This window comes from Meles meles, chromosome 2 (assembly GCF_922984935.1).
Source record: "Meles meles chromosome 2, mMelMel3.1 paternal haplotype, whole genome shotgun sequence".
NCBI classification, from domain to species: Eukaryota; Metazoa; Chordata; class Mammalia; order Carnivora; family Mustelidae; genus Meles; species Meles meles.
Genome location: NC_060067.1, coordinates 149,446,563 through 149,468,641, shown reverse-complemented (window position 1 = coordinate 149,468,641; position 22,079 = coordinate 149,446,563). Strand labels below are relative to the sequence as shown.

The 22,079-nt window shown below is 40.7% G+C and overlaps 1 pseudogene; it reads right to left on the bottom strand.

Moving 5' to 3' along the window:
- Positions 1-19,298: 19,298 nt before the first annotated feature.
- LOC123936911 overlaps positions 19,299-22,079 on the bottom strand; it is a 150,717-nt pseudogene continuing 147,936 nt past the window's right edge.

The following is a 22,079-nucleotide window of genomic DNA, read 5'->3' as shown; positions in this document are numbered from 1 at the left end:
TAACTTCCTCCAAAGAGTAGGTAGTTTTCAAGCAACTCCTCTAATAAAGAGAGAGTTCGGAGTGTGGGTTCTGGATTTAGAACAGGAGTCCACTCCTTACTAATCATGAGAACTTACACAACTTAGGCAACTTAGTTGCCTCTATATGCCATGATTTCCTCCTCAGTAGATAATAATAGTACTTACTTGACAAGATTATTGTGAGAATTGGCTTAATTCAGATAAAGACTTACAATAGGAACAGCCATGTTTTGTTATTCAAGGGACCACATAGACCTGGAAGGCTGTGGGAAAATTCCTTCCTGCCACTTATTTTTCTGCTTGTTCATTCATGTATTTCTGAATATTTCTTGAGACCAGTATATGCCCAGCACTGTGCTGTGGGCAAGAGAGACAATGATCGACTAAACCAGAATTAGTCCAAGGTCTCATTGAGCCACCATCTAGCAGGGAAGACAGATATTGATCAAACACTCAGAACTGCAAATATAAAATTGCTATAGCGGAAAAGTACATGACTATGAGCACCAACAATAGAGGGATTTGATGCTAAAGAAGTGTTTTTAATCTGACACCTTAAGACCAAGTAGGAGTTATCTACCTCAAATTCAATTAAGGGCAACTAGACTCAACTTTTAGACAGCCATGGGATTTCTGCATAGCAGAGGAGAATTGTATTCTACGTTCCTAACAGAACTTCAAGGCTCTCATGTTGAATAGGCTGATGACTTTTGGGGTAATAAACAACATTGTATTGAGGATTTGTTTTTGACACGAATGCAAAGCAATCTGGAATGGAATGAATCTTAGTGATGTGTGGACTTTCTTTCTTCACCAAGGCAGAAAACCCAAAGGGGCTGCTGAACATTGCTGGCTCTCTAACCATGGCCAGTACCAACGTTGGAGCTGGTCCTGGCAAATACAGTTTTTACAATTTCAAAACCACAGGAGGCCTTTGAACTTTCCCCAAGGGCTCCCAAAATAAGAATTCTCATTTGACTCTGTCCTTATGCCAATGACATGGGAACTGGGACTTGTCTCTGCCAAGAGAAGTCAATACTCTCATTTAAAGAAAAATGGCAATCCCTTTATGATCTGCTTCAAAATCCTGGAATAGATTTTAGGGATTTTGGAAGGAATAGGAACATTTGAGAGAGGCATTGTTCTAGTGTTTAAATTTTCCTCTAAGGCACAAATCAACTTAACCATTTCCAAGACATACTGTTTCATCAAGGTCTTTTATCTGGTGACGCAGCAAGCAATTCTGTAGGATGACTCAAGACAACACTTCTCTGGGACCAAGTCCAATTTTGGTAGAGTTTTAACATTTTCCAGTTGAGTCTTTTATGGGCAAAAGAAGCAGGTGGTGCAATATATTTTTAGGGTGTCAGGGACCACTTGGGCTTCCTACTTCCACGGGTAGGAATCTTGCTGCTTAAGATGCTTCTGACTTTTTGTTCCATTATGCCTAATGATTCCATATAAAAATAAAACCCAGTGATTTTTTGATTTGATATTTCCTATCCCAGGTTGGCATCAAGGTATAGCTAGATAGATGTTCACAGTCTCCATGAGGTGTCACATTTCCAATTCATATCAAAGGAAGGCCTGGTGGATATTATAATTGGCCAGCGATGACAATTACAAATCATCAAACTAAACATTGCTCTGCATGTTGCTTTTCACTTATATAGCATGATCCAATACTTTAATAAATATAGAAGTTGTACAAAAATATATCCCTCCCCTACCTATAATTCTAAATATTGGGGAAGACATAAAAGCAAAATCTATTTTCCCCCCAGGTTTGTGGATCCTCCAAAAGCTGTCCATGGCAGCTCTGGGTCATGAAGCCTAAACTACAAATCTCACCTATCAAATCTATAAGCTTGTAATACTAAACTCTCTCTCTCTCATTTCAGTTTCACCTGTACCTTATCTATTAAGTATAACTGTCTGAAGTGAGAGAGAAAATAACCAAAATCACTCAGCGTGGGTTTTATAAACTATGGCGCAAGGATCGCTGATGGCCCACTGAAAAGAAACTCATCACTTTTTCCGGTCTTCCCAACCCTTCTGGTGTCATTCCCCTTGTCATCTCCTCTCCTCTCCTCTGACATTTTTTTGCCCTCAGCTTTTATTTCTTTAAACCCCAGCGTTTCTCTGAAATTATGATGAGTTTCTGAAGAGATTTTGTGCATCATGGCTGACCATTTACACATCTCAGAAAATATTACCTTCTCCTAGCAAGGTGTCTTGATCTATGTAGGGTCCCTGAGCTCTTAGGGGATTTGCAGATGTCCTTTCACCGAGTCTGGAACCAAAACCTCCATGTTAATTTACCCACTGGGAGTTTCATGTACTCTTGATTCTTTCCTGGCTGTGACTTTTCCCCTATTTTTGCTTTAGTGTTTCTCTTAGGCTAATTACTTCAGACAGTCACTCACAATCACTTATGTCTTAATTGTTCTTCTTTTCTCGTTCTAAATCCTCCTTCACTTAAGTTTTTGAATTTGCAACCTCCTAGTTACACCAGGCCTAGCTCTTTACGGAGAACCCTTCACTTTATCCTCCCAGCAGGGGTCACCCTAGTTCCTTTCCTGAGAGCCTGATCCTTCAGGCGTCCATTATCAAGTTAAAGAATCTACCTTGTAGTCTTGATTCCGTTCCGTTCCATGTGACATTATATTTAGGGCTCAACATTCATATTTTAGTCATCTCCACTCTTATCTAAGACTGGGTGGCACTTTAAGTACTTTTTTTTTTAAATTTTTAAATTATTTATTTATTTATTTGACAGAGAGAGAGAGATCACAAGTAGACAGAGAGGCAGGCAGAGAGAGAGAGGGAAGCAGGCTCCCTGCTGAGTAGAGAGCCCGATGCGGGACTCGATCCCAGGACCCTGAGATCATGACCTGAGCCGAAGGCAGCGGCTTAACCCACTGAGCCACCCAGGTGCTCCTAAGTACTTTTTTAAGATAGTAATTTTATTTTAAAATAGTATTTATTTATTTTCATTGTAATTCCTTACAGGAAGGACAAACTCAGAATCATACCTTTACATTGTATGTCAAAGTGCCTATCCTTAAACACAAAGCATACTCTAAAGCAAAATTACTGTACTTCTTGCCGGTTCTGTCTCTCTCTCTCTCTTTTTTTTTTTTTTTTTGTTTTTTGCGTTCAACTCATGCTTTCTCCTAATACACCGAGGATTTATGTATGTATGTATTTACTTGCAGCACTTAGCGCCTAAATGACGTAATCTAAATAAGGTTTAATTAGGATATATTTTAATATTTTTATCAAGCATTCTCTTTAAAATTCTTTTTTGTCATTATTTATGCCCTTTTGAATGCATTAAGTTTATTATTTTTTTTACCATACTAAATATAAAAGGACCAGGAAGAATGAACTACATGATGGTTAGTTATGAAAACATAATAAAGTGCTTAATTAAAGTGATTATTAGAGTTAAGCTCAGAAAGCAACTTGATTTAAACAAAGCACACTGACAATAGTTCTACCTTCTCATTCTGACATCACTGATTTAGATCATTTCCATTACCATCAGACACACTTTTTATTTTTATTTTTCTCAGCTTAAAACAAATGAACAAAAACTTATTTTGAGTCTCCTTCTCCAGTAGACTCTGCTCTTCTCTGAAACAAAAGTACTTCAACAAGTTGCTTACACTTTCTGTCTTCTCCTTTCATTCTCTCTACACCCATTACACCCATTCAAATCAGGCTTTTCCCCATTAGTCCTTGAAACTTGCTCTTGTCCTGGTCACTCAGGAGCTCCATGTTGCTGAATCCAATGGTCAGTTATTTTCAGTTCTACCTTCCTTGACCTATGAAGAACATTTGACTGCTTCTTACTTCAAATATTTTCTTCACTTGCCTCCAGGACATCATGCAGGCCTGGTTCTCCTGTTACCTTGTTGATCTCCTCTAGGTCCTCTTCCTCTTCCTATGGCCTTTGGAGTTCCATAGGCTCTGGCGTGGACCTCTTCTATTCTCTATCTCCACTCACTTCCTAGATGTTCTCTTGCAGTTCCGTGGCTTTCAATGCCATCTGTTCCCAAATGAATTGTGTTCCACTGCTGATAACAGAAATCCCATCACACATGGGAGTTCATTCTGTCACACAGTGGGAGTCGGGAGTTGGTCCATAGCTGAAGTGGAGACCCACAAGGTCCTCAGAGACTCAGGCTACTTGTGACTTTCTGTTCCCTCATTCCAGCATGTGGCTTTCATTCTCATGTCCCGCCATATGATTTGAGATGGTTGATTTAGTTCTAGGCACTATAGACACATTCCAGAAAGAAGGAAAAGAGAAAGGGGCCCCTCCCAGCAGATCAGTTCTTTTAAAGGAGACTTTGGGGGATGCTCCCCACCCTTTGCATGTTTATCTCATTAGTTCAATGGCTAGACTTAGTCATGTGTTTACATCTCCCTGCAAGGGAGGCTTCTGTACTAAGGAGGTAGAGGAGAAAGTATTTTTGATAGGCACCTAATAATCTCTGCCATAACATCAGTATATTGAAAGATCCCATATTAATATCCGTAGCCTTGCACTCTTCTCTGAGCCTCAAGACTACTTATTATCTTCGCTTGGGTGCCTACTTGGCAACTCAAACTTCACATGAGCAAAGCATTCTCTTACAATGTAGTCTCAGACATGATGCATGATTGGAAGGAGGAATGAGAAAGTGAAGCCAGTGAATATAGAAAACTCAGAGTTTTGGCATAAAGAAGAACAGAAAAAAATGGGAAGTAGTTGGAGGAGAGTGTGGAGTCTAAGGAGAGATTTGTTGCCCTTTTTTTTTTTTTTAATGAAATAGGTGATATTTCAGCATACCTGTATGAGATGGGAATGGCCCAGCAGGGAAGAAGTTGATGATTCCAGAAAAGGGGAGAGTAATTACAGGAACCAAGTCCTCAAGTGGACAAGGTCCCTGAAATGAGGAGCTTGGTTTACGATAGAAATGAAAGAGAAGATAGAGTCTATCAGTACAATTTTTAAATTAAGACAGCTCACTGAGTTCAGGTTTTGATAACTCGCTCTGCTCCAAACATATGACAATCACAGATGAAACCTACAGGGAGATAGGAGGTAGATAAATCCAGGTTCACAAACAAGACAAATATCTCCTCGATGGAAAGATTAGAAAAATGCCAAAGAAGTAGGCTGAAGCCACAGAGTTTATGGAAATCCAGAAAGTGTAGAGTATTGGCCAGACTTTCAGCTCCTGAGGGGCAGAGGACACTAAAACTGCTGTATGAGAAACTGGATCCAAATTTACAGTTTGAAAACCCCTACCTTCTCAAAACTGAGCCTGAAAAAAATTAAAACTCCAGATGATTTTTACTTAGACACATGGCTTTTAGAAAGCCGTGGACTAGGGAGATGGAGGTACCTAGTTACAATCTTACAATCAAAAACTGAGCCTAGCTGCCTAATTGTTCTGTGATTGGATCTGTGGAATTCACGATATCGCCTTAGGGCAGGAATTCCAAGCTGCTACTATAAGACTTGGCTTTTGATCGAAGGTCTGCTGACAGAGTGGGGTGAGCTCATAGCTGAAGGCCTAGGGAGAGATAGGAAGAAAAATGTTAAAAGCTTCCAAATGCTTCACTGTGAGCTTGCAAACCCAAATTCCAGAACACGTGGATTGGTTTAGTGCTCAGAAAGAAAGCCAACAGAATCGACAATTAGAATGTGAATTGACTATAGATGAAATCAGTTTTAGCTCTGCGGCAGTTTGATGAGATTCTAATATAAACGGATTGAGATGATCAAAGGGCTAAGGGCAGAACTTCTACTAAAAAGAGCAACACTTTACGGGATAAAAATAAAAAGGAAACACAAGAGAGGTGATCAAAAATTTGTAAACAAAAAATACAGTCACGGAATACAACTGTATTAGAAGATTTGAATTTCAAGATGGTTAACGGGAGAATTGGTGATTCGCGAGATTGTAAAAAAGAATAACCCAGAGCACAGCAGAGAGAGCGAACACAGAGGGCGTATGGTACAGACACTGGACACTGGCAGGTTACTGTGTTTGGTGAGGGGAGATTGGGCGGGGCTCTTGTAACTGCTTCTCCCTGCTCAGGAGAATGGGAGGTGAGATCACCAGCTGAGACTGAGGAGAGGCCACAAATGTTTGAGGAGAAAAGATAAGGTGTGGTGGTCCTTCTGGAGAGCGGGAAAGGAAAGTCATGAAATCCGGAGGGATTGCCAGAAGTGCTTGGTGGCCCACTTTTGTCTAATTAGGATTTAGGCCCCCTAAAAAAGTCTTTCTTGTCAGTGGGACAGATCCCAGGCAAGAATTACCAAAGAAAATTGAGTGGAAAGACAAAGAAGTATCAAGAACACGTTGAATTGATTGTGATGATTTACTTTGATAGTTGAGTGAAAAGGAGGGTTCTGCCTCTACAAAAGCAGATTTTCAAATGGAAGCATAAAGAAAGAAAGAAATAGATGAGATATGAGGAAAGAAGAGCAAAGAGAGAGAAAAAGGCGGAAAGCAGCAGAGATATGTCACAATCACATATATTAGACACAGGGACAGTGAGTAGCTCACACACACAAAATGTACTCAGATAATGGAAAGGATAATTTAGAAGACAAACCAATTCAGTTCTTAGAGAAGGGGAGTCAAATAGCCATCCCTAGTCCACTGACCCTCAAACTTTTTTTTTTTACCATGTTTTATAAAATTTCCATCAAAATAAATTAGAAGTTTTTAATCTAGTCTTTAAGAGTTAAGTATCTATTTGGAAAAGTCTGCTCTTGAGAGCTCATTTCTTGATGATGACAGTTATTATAGGTAGGAGAAAGTTTCTTTCCCTTTCCTCATTTAGAAAATAATAATAAATGTTGCAGGAATCTATTAATGTTCTAACTACTTGAAACATGGGGATTTATTTTGTTTATTCAGTCAACACATATTTGTCGCCTGTGTATGTAGATACAGTGCTGGTTTAACTATAAGGAGACACCATGGCATGGCGAGTGTATCAGCGGCAACTGTTGCAAGGTGTACCACTCAACACCCTCATGACAGGGGACTGGGTGAGTTACTTGAACTCTTGAGTCTCCGCCTCCTCTCCTGTAAAGTGGAGATGATGTTAATGTTATCTCCCTTATCAGGTTCTGGTGAGCGTTAAATGATATAAGGTATTTAAAGTGTTTAGACTATTACCTTGTAAGCTCTCACTAAACGATGGCTGTATTAGATCTACTAGTCAATATTCCAAGGAGTACGTTGTGCTGTCCTAGACAGTGATACTAAGGCTAAGTATTTCGGAGCAAACATCATGCATCTTATTGTGTATCCTATGTGCCCAGCAGCATCTTGCAAGATGCTCTGTGAATTGGCAGTAAATACTCTCTACCACTGTTATTAGTGATTAGGGTTCGATGTACTTCACAATTCCCAGAATGCTGGCACAAGCATTACCTAGACTGATCCTCACTGCACCTGGAGAAGTAGATGGAGGATAAAATACTATCTTCTCAGCTTAACAGATGAAGAAGCAGAGACATGGAAAAAGCCAAAGGGCTGGACCAAAATCACATGGCTTGTAAATTGAAGAACCCAAACTTGAATACAGGTATTCGTCACTCAGCGTTGTTGATAAGCCTCGTAGAGATTGCGAGCAGGCACAGATGGACTTGGTGGTCAGCTTAATAATTGCCCTACTGGGTGGCTCAGCTGACTGAGCATCTGCTTTCCGCCTTCGGCTCAGATCAAGTTCCTGGTGGAGTCCCCCATTGGGCTCCTTGCTCAGTGGGGAGCCTGCTTCTCCCTCTGCCTACCACACCTCTTGCTTGTGTTCTCTCTCTCTGACAAATAAATAAATAAAATCTTAAAAAAAACAACTGTGCTAATCATTTCTTTGTTTTGATATAGAAATAATTTCATTTTACTTCTCAGTTATTAATATATTTAAGGATATTCACAAAGCACAAAGCAACTTTATTAGTTCATATGTTATATGAAACCTAACTTTTCTTGTACATTTACAGTGGGAGCCATTTCATTTTTCAATAGAACACATACTTCTTTTACTCAAGAGCTTAAAATCCATATCTCCAGCAGTCCCTTTCCGGTTACACAGGGTCTGCTAACAAAAATGTTAACGATTGCTCTTGCTTCATATCTTTTAAATCATTATCTTCCCCTTGTCCTTTCCCTCTTTTGTTTCACACCGAAAATCTGTGAAATCTGTGACGTTTGTTATTGTTGTCATATGGTGTCATGTGAAAATTAATCAATATGTTTTTGCTCTAATACTTTAATTATTTCTTAAAGGTGGGAAGTTACTAGTACTTTCTAGGAAGCTATATCAAGCACTTGCCTAGAGTTTAGCATTGCTAGGATTTTTCCTTTGTCAGTCTTTCTCCCTACTCTTTTTTAAAGAAGGAAGGTCCTTTCCTGCTTGGGAAGACAGACAAGACTCTTGGATTGGTGGAAGAATGTGACAAGATTTGGACCCAATGGAGCCTAGGAAAGGGGACAAAGGTTTCTACATAGTGTCTCTCCAGGAATAGGTAGGAGAGACAGGAAGAAAACTGTGGGGACAGCAGCTGCTGTGTGTTGAAGGACTGGAGGGAACACTGTGGTGTGTTATGTGGGGGATAAACTCTCTTAATTGCTCCTAGAGAACACCTAGAGAAGGTCGACATGTCTCAGAGTTGAATTTGTAAATCTTTCACTGTGGGTCTTAAGGGAAGAGCAAAATTATATTTGGATTATATAATCATACATGCAAAATTCATTTAATTAAGCTGTATTTAATTAGATACTCTTTTGTATATGGCCTTGTTCTACATGTTTATAAAAGAAAAAAATATATTTCAATGATAATGTAAAAAAGTGGAGAACCTGCCTACTAAGGGATTCCTTTTGAACTCCTGCCTAAATAGAGTATGAACTATGTTGTTTAGGATTATCTAGACAAGTACTGAAACTTTGTTAGCAGTCTTTAAAACTAGGTGGAAATGTTCTCCCTTGATGGATGAGCTTCTCTGGAAAAATAACCAGTATTAGCGCTGGTATATGATATAGACTGTGTATAAGCTTTGGCTTATAAACTTATTCAGAAAAGCTTTTAATTTTTCTGGAAATGAGATAGCACCATTGTTCCAGCAGTTTTCTTGAATTGTCTATGTGGTTGGCTTCACTGCCCTCTTTGCTAGGAAAGCTTGGCCCGTAGTTCTCCTGAGTTAGCAGAATCAGTGAAATTTAGTATAAAACTGTCATTTTTTCCAGTTAACCAATTTTATTGTTGAGTGGGTGATTCCCTGATAATTGGCTCCACCACAGATTTATGATTTCCAGCCTGAGCTGGGTCTTCATTGCTTTTAGGCAATCATTCCTGTGGCAGAGACCATGGCTGAGCTCTCCAAAACAATTCCCAACCTCTTTCTCCCATCATCTATGACTCGGGCTGCAACACAGAATGTCCCTAGTCCCAAGCCTCCTTTGCAGCTAAGGGGTGCTATACAGTATAGTTCTGGCAATATGTAAAGAGTTTCCCTTTGCCAACAGAAAGGCAATAGGTCCTAAGAGAACACTGTTCCCATTAGACCATCATTTGTCTCTTTTTCTTTTTCCTGCTTTGAACTTGAATGAGCAGCTGCCTTTTTTTTTTTTTTTTTTTTTTTGCCATGAGGTTCTAATAAGAAGAAAGGAGTATAAGTACGAAAGGGCGTCATTGAGCCACTGTAATAGCACTTGATGGACTAACCATTGTTGCTTCACTGACTGAAAAAACACTTGTCCATTTCATCCATTTTAGGTTTCTTCTGTTTGAGTACATTTTGGACTGAAAAACTTAGCCCTAGTTGGCTCTTCCCTTTACTGACAGTGGCAGGTTGGCGATCCTACCTGAGTGGCTACTTCTTGGTGGCCTCTCTAGTTTCTGTTCCAGGATCTGTGTGGTTTATAGAAAGCCATTTCATTCCTTTATCTAGGGGTGAAGCACTTGACCTAGGCTAAGCCAATTGGTGCATTCCAAATCTCAGCCAAAATGTTTGGTTCATAATTGAGTATGTGACCCAAGATAGTCCAATTGCAAGGAGTCTTAGGGCTTTTCCTGGGAATTCTGAAACATGGTCTCTCTCTTTCTCCAGTCAATGCGGTGTGCAGATGCAGCACCAGGAACCACTGCCGCCATTTTGCCACCATGTGGTAAGGCAGTCTGAGTACACAGCCAGCACACCGAGGAGGACAGATCTCACACCCTCCCAGAATGCAAGACTCCTGATTTGACTGCACCTCAAGCCTGTCCAATAACCCCTCTTTATTGTTTAATCATTTCAAGTCAGCTGAGGTCTTACTGACGCACTGTTCTGGTGTGCCCTCAAGCCTTGGTAGAAAGCCTCATACACAGGCTATCTTTCATTTGCTCTTCCAGATCCACTCTGTGCTCCCTCCTCTGTGCCTCATGAGGCTGAACTGTTTTGACCACATCCATAGGCATCCTTGCCTCTGACTTTTAGCTGGATTTGGCCAACAGGAAGCGCTGCAACGGATCAGAGCGAAGGAGGAAGGAGAATAAGATGCAGATATTTATGTCCCTGGACTGAAGCAAACTGGAGAAATTCAGTGTCTGGTGGTTTCTCTGTACCCTGAGCACTCTTTTGTCCCTTTATTAAAATCTCCTCAAGTGATCCAACTTCACCAAGTCATCTGTTTCCTGCTGAGCCCCGGGCTAGTGCATCTCATTCCCTACTTCAAGGAAAAGGAGGTCACACCCCCTCCATGCCTCCTGCCCTCACTCAGAGTATCCACAAATACTGTAAGCATCGTTTGGGACTTGAGCTCTGTGTTTCTGAGATTGCTAGGCCATGTGGGATAAGTCTGTGCCTGTTTTCCTTTTCATAAGAATGGGAATAATGATGCTTTTCCTGCACATCTTGCCAGGAATGTTGTAAGAATTAAATCATATAATGGATGTGAAAGTACTTAGAAAAGTTGAGTACTAGACATACACAAAGCAAAGCATTGTTATCATTATTTTTACTATTATAGAGCTAAATGTCAGCCCCAGTTTTGATGGTAGCCCAGTGAAAAATGTTTGAATACTCTCTCTCTTTCTGACTTTACATGCTATTATCAAAACACACGTGTGCGTTTTGGTGACAGCTGCAAATACCCCTAATTACTAGCCATGTACTCCAATCAACCATCCTTTCGGTACAAATCATACTTGCCCTTCACATCCTTTCTTCCATGTGTGCTTGTGTGGTGAAAAGAGCATGAGCTGGAGCCTTCCGGATTTAGCTTCCGATTTTGCTCTCTTACTAGTTCCTGGGTACCAGGAAAATCACGTAGCCTCTCCAAGGCTTAATTTTTGGTCAATGAAATGGTGATCGTTGCAAAGGTTGAATGAAATAATGTGTATATAGGGCCAACACTGATACCCTTCTTTTTTTGCTTTACCTAGCTACAGGAAGAGATGTTCCGCAATGGAACAGCACACATTTCCTGGACCTGGATCAAGCAGGCCATGGCTTATCTTATGTATAAGGGACAGAAAGTTAGCATGCCGAAAGATGGACTCCAAGATGATTGTGGCAAAAGGACTGGGAAATGACAGCATGCTCAGGTCAGGGAGGGGACACTCTCTTTGATTGAAGCTTACTGGAAACCACACACTGTGGGTGGGACTAACCGGCCACAGAAACCCTTCCCAGAAGTAATCCATGTGATTTGAGGACATTTTACTGATGAGATTAAGATGCTAAGATGCCATCACGAAGCAGCCAACTTAAAGTATAATTAATGTCCAACCATCTATAAACTTAGAATTTGTAATATTCTATGGATGTCAATAGAAGTGATGATATTGGAATGAGGGAAATAGTATTTATTGACATTGGGCCTGGCATTACACATACATGTCACATTGAAGCCTCTTACTAACCCCACACGATGGATATTAAAATCCTTACTCAACTGATGGGGAAATTGGCATTCCAGTGGAACACTGCATGTAAATAGCTTTGGATTAACCTCTCAAACTCACGGGAAGCTGAGGTATACAATATGTATAGGGGTATTAATAATTTTAGGTGCCCAAGAAACAAGTCAGCTTTATTAATATGTAGCTCAGCTAAATTTATATTCTGAGGAGCCATTCCATCACGATGGCAGAAACATATCTCTGCCAGCTTGGATTCCTGCCCCCTCCCTTACTTACCGAGTTCTGACTTTTTACAGTTTATGCAAGTTTATATGGTTACATGGATTATATGGTTCCAAAACATTGGTGGTGGTAATGTAGGACAGGGGGAAATCTATTCCTCCCTAACTGGTCCACACAATTTGTCATGGAGACATCTTTTGTTCCCATCTGTGCAATCCTTCAAATCTAGCCCATCCCTCTCAACTATTTACTTACCTGCCTTGGATGCATGAGACTCGTTCTGTTGCTGCCCCACCATGATAGCTTGAAGTTAGATGCTGAGGCTATCTGCCTACACAGATCAGAGATATATTTCTTCTCTGGTATTATGCTATCTCCCCAGGGTTCCACCCAGTTGGTTGGGCACAGTGGCTTCTGCTATTGGTTTCCATAATTTTTGGCCCTGAAGCACATCCCAGTGCTCAGCCTGAAGAGGAAAGCACAGACTCCCTTTCTCAGGGTCCCACTGCTGTTACTCTCTTACCACTCTCCCTTAATCTTTTTTTTTGACCAGATGGGGGGAATCCTTTTCTAGTTGGTAGTGAAGGTGGACAGGGAAAGCCTGCCCTTACTGTTCGAGAACCTTGCTATGACGGCCCCCTTTTTGTTTTTAATTCCACGTAGCTAGCTTTTGAAACACAAACCTAAAATGTTTCTAGTTTTTCTCTGTTTTCTGCTGTCGCATATCTTCCCTGAGCCAATGAATGCCTAATGGTTTAGCTCTCTCAATAGAGAGAAGGAAATGCGTGGAAACAAAAACTCTTTCAGAACTATTATCTTGTCTGTATATAAGTGAATTTCTTTTCATTTATTTGAATCGAGTAAGACCTATAACTGCAAGTTGGGCTAGCGCCACCTCTCATTCCACCCTCCTTCTGCTGATTAGGACATATTTTCTCTGTGGCCAAGATACATGGGAAGCCAAGTGATCATTAGAAACTTGCTCCAGAGCAAGCAGAGACAAGTGGAAGAAGTTGCCTAGTTATGATGGTCTGAAAAGCTTCCTACTATTCTGGAAAGACCTGACAAAGACAGAGACTTACACTGACCTTGGGAGCTGGCTCCTGAATGGGGATTCATTTTTAATAATCAGCTCTCATTCTCCTTGGCACCATAATACCCGTCTCTTTTTCAGTTTCAGTTTTCCCATTGCTTTTTCTTTGGCTCTCCTATGGGCCAAGGTTCTCTTCAGGCAGGGCACAGTGGAGCTATTTAAGCCTCAATTTTCTGAAAGTTGTGTATTTATTTCAGGCCTGCCTCTGAGAGACTGCATCCAAGGTAGCTTGGCTGAGCTTGACTGTGCCCCAAACACGTGAGCCATTTCTGGGCAACCCTGTGCATTCCTGTTTGGTTTAGAAATGAAAATACATGCACATGATTAAAACACACATACATTCACCACAATGTGGTGTCAGGATAACAGCCCTTGTTAAAAAAAAAAAAAAAAGAGAGAGACATTTTTAGAAAGAAAATTCTTTTTAGAGCTTTCTAATTCCCAATTTCTCATGCTAGAGATGCTATGGGACAAGAGTGATCATGGGAGACGGTTGTCTGGAATGTTTGCCACACCTCCTTGCCAGCCAAGAGAAAACCCACTGCTTGACATCTCCAGGAGGGGGTGACAACCATCTCCCACCATGATGAGAATAATGAAATTGACCTTGCAGGAATTTCATGAGCATTAAATGAGATAATGTGCATAAAATTATTAATATGGCAGATTATAAATATAGTAGATACTCAATATTTGGTTAGATATTAATTCAACATATCTTTATTCAGAGACTATTATGTGCTAGAAACATAGTTCAGGAGGAAATTGAATGCTGAAGTATAAACAAGAATGGTCAGTGAGGGTGTATAGAAGGGCCCCAGGAGCAGGGGGAAGAGTATTCTTCCAGAGGGAAAGGTGCTGCATCATTGCTGTGTTAAGAATGAGCGTGTTGTGTTCTGGGAATGGAAAAGGGACAGGGATGACTGGACCTAGAAATATAAGAGAGAGAATGGCTAGGATGAAGCTGGAGATCAAACAGGATTTATAAGCTAGGCTAAGATACTTAAATTAATATTAAAAAGAATGGATGACCGTTATTATGCTTATTCTTCAAATGGAGAAAGTGACCAAATGAAGGCGACTATTTTCCTAGTGCCAAATAGCTAGTGAAAGGCAGAGTAACTAAAGAGTTTTAAGTAGAAAGTGATATGATCAGATTTGGCTTTAGAAATATTCTTAAACCAACAGAATGGAGATATGTGTGTGGGAGGGAAGTGGAAGTGGGTAGAAAAGTGAGAGGCGAGGAGCTTGTTGAAGTAATTTACATGAAAGGAGACACTTAGGAATTAGGGGACAGAGAAGAATCAGAAGTGTTCCTTCCTCCCTGTAGAGTTTGCCAATCCTGGATCCTTCCTCACTGGTGACACGTCCATCGGTGTCCCAGGCTTTAGGGACATGGCATGTGGACCGACAGATTTGAAGCCAAGGCAGAGGCAAAAATGACAACATGAGGAAGAGGGAAAGACAAAGCAGGAGATACCCTTATGGTAGGGAAGTGGGAGGTAGAAAAGAAGGGAATGACAAAGTCTGACACTGACCATAGAAGCCCTTGTCCTCTGAACAGTGTGCCTGTGTACTTGTTTAACATAAAGTCATAGAAAAAGAAAGTCAAGTGCCCAAGTCTATAACAGAGGCTAAGGAGAGGCTGTTTAGTCTGGCTGCCCTGAATCAGTGACTTGGAAGGCTGTGTTATGATGTGTATTTAATCTTGGCCAGTTCCCATGATTTCATTGCTCTTAATTTTCTTATCTCCACAATAAGGCTACCATGGCTAAGCCTATTGAGTGTCTGCATGTCCTAGATATTTTACATGTGTTTTCTTAATTATTCTCACAGTCACCCTGTAAGGGAGATATTATTTCCAGTTTACAGATTAGGAAACTGTAAAATGTTTAGGGACATCAGATGGTTTTAATATTTATAGATAGCAGAAGAATTTCTATTATTACATTGAGTTTGGAGAAGACACTCTTAAGGAAAATTAAAGCCCACAACATTTCGGAAAATAATTACAGATTAGTCTGTATAAAATTTCTAAATTCTTGAATGTTGAAAGGCAGTTAAAAGGCAAGTGACAGGCTAAAAGAAAAATATCTGCCTCGTATGTATCAAACAATATATCAATATGTAGAATATACCCAAATGACCCAAAAGGGGAAAATGGGCAAAAAACATAAACAGGCAATACACAGGAATGAGTCTATAAATGGTCAAAAAATATGAAAAGATGCTAAACAGCTCTAGTAGTCACAGGAAAATCTTAATTTTAATATTAAAAAAAGTTGAAATTTAAAAAATTTAGATAATTGCATTTTTAACTTTCAAAACTATAATTGATCTTTTCCCCAGTAACCTATTCTGTTTTAATGAGTGCAATACTCTCTTAATTTCTCTTAGGATGATAATCATATGCTTTTGAAATTGTCTATCATTTCCTGTATTAACACTCTGTTCTCAGAGGTCGATCCAATGAAATGAAATAATCAAACAAAATGAAATAATGTGGTTTTATTCCAATGTTTGGCAGTTGTTAATTGTCTGTTTATATTTGTAAAAAGATCTATATTGGCGGCTGCATGTTTGAAGATGTTTGGTCTCCTGGCAGTGGACACAGATTCCTATTATAGGAGACAGCTGTGGTGGTTAGGAGGAAGGGCAGGACCAGGGGACGAGGGTGGCCAAGTAGACTCTTTTCTTTTCTTTTAAAGATTTTTTGTATTTGTTTGAGAGAGAGAGAGTGCGCAGGAGCTGGAAGGAGGCAGGGGAGGAGCAGGAGGAAGGGGTGGGTGAAGGGGCAGAGGGAGAAGCAGGCTCACTGCTGAGCATAGAGCGACACTGGGTGCTGGATCCCAGGATCTGGAGGTTGTGACCTGAACCCGAGGCAGGCGCTTAACCAATGGTGCCACCATGGTGTCCCTGGGCTCTTTTCTTTGTAGTGGCTGGGTACCTCGTCTTTGGTGAGAGGGTGGCTCCCTGTCCCTCGAGCTAGTTGTCAGTTTTGGGGGGTTACTGTCTATCTTCTCTAGTCCCAGTGTTTACAGTGGGAGTGTTCTCATCAGAACTTTAATTTTACTTGTCTATTTTAAAACATACACATGGCTTTACTCCAGGGCTGAGGCCCTGTCAGTGGTTCTGAGAGCTGTAAACTGATGCAGGCATTGCCAGACCCTTAACTATGCACTGGCTGCCTCTCAGGCTTAGTTTCCCACTAGTCCTAGCTACTTCTGATCAGAGCATATTCCCAAAGTCTAGTGGGAAAATGTGGTTAGGCCTCCCCCTTTTTTTTCCCAGTTACGTGGAGTTTCTGGTACCTTGCCTCCATAAGTGTTCTCCCACCTGGATTAAATCTGGAAATTCCATAGTCTTCTGGTCTATAGCTGCCCTTCCTGTTGTAGATTTTTTTTTTGTATTGCTTTATTTCTTTCATCATCTCAATAGGACCTGGGGAGATGAGAGACAAAAGTGTGAGTTTAGTCAGCAGTCTTAAGCTGAGAGTCCAAGTAATTATTTGGTTCCATTTGTGGTATGAGTTTGAAAGAAAGATACTCTACGCTGTGGAAGTGTACGCTGGAGAAACCTAACCTAGTCTGGGGACAGTCCGTAGGGGGCAGCTAGGGAAAAGCCTTCCTTAGAGATACATTTTATTTCTTTTAAAGATTTATTTATTTACTTGAGGTGGGGAGGGAGGTGGGGAGGAGCGGAGGAGAGGGAGAGAGAATCTTAAGCAGACTACCTCCTAAGGGTGGAGCCCCATGGCGGGGGTGGGGGGGGAAGGATTTGAACTCATGACCCTGAGATCATGACCTGAGCCAAAACCAAGATTCAGCTGCTCAACCCACTGTGCCATCCAGGTGCACCTAGAGATACATGTTATTTATTTATTTGTTTATAGCTGAAATGGCCTCATTATTTTTTGTGTTTTTATTATGCTACATTAGCCACCATACAGAATATCATTAGTTTTTGATGTAGTGTTCCATGATTCATTGTTTGCGTATAACACTCAGTGCGATATGCTATCCGTGCCCTCCTTAATACCCATCACCGGGCTCACCTATCTCTCCACTCCAGTCCCCCTAAAACCCTCAGTTTGTTTCCCAGAGTCCATAGTCTCTCATGGTTCGTCTCCCACTCCGACTCCCACCCCCCTTCATTTTTCCCTTCCTTCTGCTAATGTCCTCTGTGCTATTCCTTATGCCCCACAAGTAGGTGAAACCGTATGATAATGGACTTTCTCTGCTTGACGTACTTCACTCAGCATAATCTCCACCAGTCCCATCCATGTTGATGTAAATGTTGGGTATTCAGCCTTTCTGATGGCCGAGTAATATTCCACTGCATATATGGACCACATCGTCTTGATCCATTCATCTGTTGAAAGGCATAGAGATAAATTTTAAAAGATGGACCTAGGTTTGAAGTTTGGTCTTACTCAGAAGCAGAGAAATATGCTAGAGGGCCTTTATGGATTTCCTTCGTGTTTACAATTCATTGGCTTGCCAAGTTTGTGTATATAGCTGAGGATTTTTTAAGAAATGAAGTAAACATGAAGGAAAATAATAAATTCCTTTTTGAAACAGGGAGACTCGAAAATCTGAAATTGCAGCGGGCTGAGCTCAGTATTTCAGCCAGCATCCCTGACGTCCCCTCATCGGACTTGGTCTCCTTAGGCCTGAACGAGCTTGTTGAAGTGTTAACGCTTTTCCTAGAGACTGGACAGCGTCTTGAGGGGTTACCCTCTTGTGGAGAAGCAAAGCTCATTTTCTGCCTCAACAGTAATTATCTCTTTTAACTCTCTAATTTCATGGGTTAGTGGGGGGAGTCTTTACAGAAACTTAGTAAAATACAAAAAACTAAATTGATCTTTCCTATGGAATTTGGAGTAACTAGAACTCACATTGCCTTTTAAATTATAACTGGTAATTTTACCTGCCATGATCAGACCTTGATCCTCAAAATCAGGATCAGAACTATTATGACTCATAATCTTGTTAATAGGATACACTATTGGCTGGATTACAGTGGTACCAAGAAGGGGTGCTTCTTGTCACATCTGTTAAGTTTGAGTTTCTGAAACTCAAGGGAAAGGAAGACTTTTTCTAGCACGGAGAATATTGAATGAATGATCTAAATCTCCAGGTTACGATTGTCATAATAGTCACGAAACGATACCTCACTTACTTCATTAAGAATCCCCAAGTATGAGCATGAAATTCTAGAAAACCAACTTGAAATACTTTGGGAGCATGGCTTTACTTACCCTGGGACTCACATTCTACCTCTTGGGTTCATAGCAATGTTCACTACAATACTAAAACCATAGTCATTTATCAAATGATTATCCACAGATTGGCTGCTACTTAGCCACTACCAACACTTCCGTTGAAAAATTTGTTATTGGAGAGCCACAATCAAAGGAATGTATCAACTTCTATTTCTCTTACTCTCTATGCTCCATCCCTGAGGAAATTATATCCCCAGGAAACAATCTACCTGGATTATGTAATCTTAACTCCCCACAGAAATTTCTTTTTTTTAAAGATTTTATTTTTATTTATTTGACAGACAGAGACCACAAGTAGGCAGAGAGAGAGAGGAAGGGAAGCAGGCTCCCTGCCGAGCAGAGAGCCTGATGCGGGGCTCGATCCCAGGATCCTGGGATCATGACCCGAGCCGAAGGCAGAGGCTTTAACCCACTGAGCCACCCAGGTGCCCCACACAGAAATGTTTTTTGAGATATAATAATTTACCCTCCCAACTTTGATAGAAATCTACTGTATGAAAAAAAATTGGGGGTCATTTGCAAAATCCTGAAGTTAGGATATGATCCAGTTTGTACCCTAACGTTTCTTTCTTTTATTTTTTAAAATTTTTAAAATTTTTTATTAACAAAAATGTATTATTAGCCTCAGGGGTGTACACTAATGTTTCTTATGGAAAAATTTATTTTTGTATTTAGTGAAAGAAATTTCTTTCTTTAATGTACTTTTTTTTCTTTGAATGTGAAATCTTGTTACTATCATGTTTGCATCATCAAAACTTAAGATTTTGGTCTTTTCTTCTTGCCTTTGCAAAAGGCCAGTAGAAACAAATTGGCTACTTTGACGACCTTAAAATGGTTTCTGAGAATGTCACCAACAGCATGATCTTTGCAACCAAATCCTGCAACCAGAACTTCATGGTTTTCTGCGATGTCGGTATAAAAGCTGTGTTTCTGGTCATTTTTGATCAGCTGGCTCCTGACACACTTCCTGATAGCAGAATTTCACTGTTTGGCTTTACCCCAGTTTTTTCCAGCACAATTCTCTTTGAATGTAACTTGTCTTCAAGGGGGGTTGGCCTATAGGGCTGTGTCCAAATGTGTTTTCTTGTACTGTTTATCATGCCGCTTTTGGTCCTGTTTGTGACTGTGGAGCTTCCTGGTAGCATAAAGACTTCGACACTTGCCCAGCCTGCTGGTGCTGCAGGCCCAAGTGAAAGATCAAATATAGTTTTGGCAAAATTGTGACAAAATACACATAACATGGAATTTACCAACTTAACCACTCTAAAGGGTAAATTTCGGTAGTGTTAGGTATATTTACACCAATATACAACTAATTTCCAGAAACCTGTATCTTGTTAAAAACTGGTGCTCTATATCCATTGTGATGGTTAATTTTTTTTCTTTTTTTTTACAGATTTTATTTATTTATTTGTGAGAGAGAAAGAGGGAAAGAGCAAGAGGGTGGGGCAGAGGGAGAAGGACAAGCAGACTCCCCACTGAGCAGGGAGCCTGACGGGTAGCACAATCCCAGGACCCTGGCGTCATGACCTGAGCTGAAGGCAGACGCTTAGCCGACTGAGCCACTCAGGCGCCCTGTGATGGTTAATTTTAATTACCAACTTCACCAGGCCATAGTGCCCAAATATTTCGTCAAACATTATTCTGGCTATTTCTTTGAGGGTGTTTTTGGGTGATATTTACATTTAAATTAGTAGTTTCTGAGTAAAGCAGACTGCTCTCAGTGAGGTGAAAGGGTTTTACAATCAGCGGAAGTCTTGAATAGAACAAAAGATTGGCCAGCTCCGGCCAAGAGGGAATCCTGCGGGTACACAGCCTTCAGATTGAAACTGTAACATTAGTTCCTTCCCAGGTCTCCTGCCTGATGGCCCACCCTGCAGATTTTCTACTTGTCAGTCTCAATAATTACATAGCCCCTTTCTTCAAATAAATCTCTCTCTATGTAGATAAGCATCATTTTCGTTCTGTTTCTTTCTTTTATTCTATTTTTATTTAGTTGACAGAGATAGAGCCCAAGCAGGGGAGCAGCAGGCAGAGGGCAAGGGAGAAGCAGACTTCCTACTGAGCAGGGAGCCTGACGTGGGACTCGATCCCAGGACCCCAGGATCATGATCTGAACCGAAGGCATTTGCTTAACCAACAGAGCCACCCAGGTGCCCCTTGGTTCTTTTACTCTAAAGAACCCTGATTAATACACCCACTAAATAAAAACTACTTCTTTCCCTCTCCCAGCCCTTGGTGACCACCATTCTAGACACACCATTGTACGTAGAGACCACATTTTGTTTTTCTATTCAACTGTCAATGAACATTTTGGTTGCTTTAATCTTTTGGCTATTGTGAATAACACTGCTATGAACATGTGTGCACAAATATCTCTTCCAGACCCTGCCTTCCATCCTTTTGGAGATATATACTCAGAAGTGGGATTGCTGGATCATACGGTAATTCTATTTTTAATTTTTTGAAGAACCATTGTACTGTTTACATAGCAGCTGCCTCGTTTTACGTTCCCACTGACAGGGTACAAAGGTTCCAATTTCTCCACATCCTTGCCTATCACTTGTTATATCCAGCAATAATAATCCTGCAGGAACCCCAAATAATCTTCTTTAGGGCTCATTTTTGTTGTGGAATAGTATTTTACGTGTGTGTGTGTCTGTCTGGAGGGGGATGCTGACATAGACCCGATCCAAAAAAATATAATACTAAGGTGTGCTTAAGGCTTGCTATGTAGATACTTTAGGTTGAATCTTCATGATATCAAAACAATGATTTAGATGTGAAAAATTCTCTCAAGAGAAATTTCTTTGCCCTATAGCGCCAAATGACTGAAGTGGCTGATTTTACTGTTTAGAATTTGTGTACAAGTAGGTTTATTTAAGGTTTTTCTCTCTACCGTGTACATGGATCATTATAAAATGTCACTAAGTCGTTTGGAGGACTAAGCATTTTTAAATTCTGAGGAGTTTATAATGTAAAGCAGAAGGTGCGGACTGGCAGGCTGTGGCTCACACCAGCCCATACAGACGTATTTGATTTGGCGTCCACATTTGTTGGCCTACACAGTATTTTTTTAAAAATGTGAATTAGTTGACAACTTTTTTTTTTAAAACAGAGAGATCTCGGGCAAAAAGCTTGATTTCGAGCTTTTGGGGAAAAACTAGCTGATCTGGCAAGACAGGGCCTACATTCCCACATGGCAACAGTTGGCTGGAGCCAAGGAGCAGCTGCCCTTTCAGCCCGAGCTTGTGCTATCCCGTTCCCCATGGTCCCCACCCACCCCGAGAGCGGAGAGCCTGAAGACACCCAGGCAGCCGGCTTCTCGGTCGTGCCAGGAACCACTCACAGCTTCCGTCGAGTCCAGTAAGACAGAGGCCTGTGGTGGGCTCTCAGTAGTTGTTGGATTGTTGAGTAATTCCGACTCTTCACATGTTAAAATCATTCAGAATCTTTTTGCTTTGTTTGTCAGTGGAAAAGAAGATGGCAAGACTACGGCCTTAAATAAAGGAAACACAAAAGGAAAAGGATTTAGAC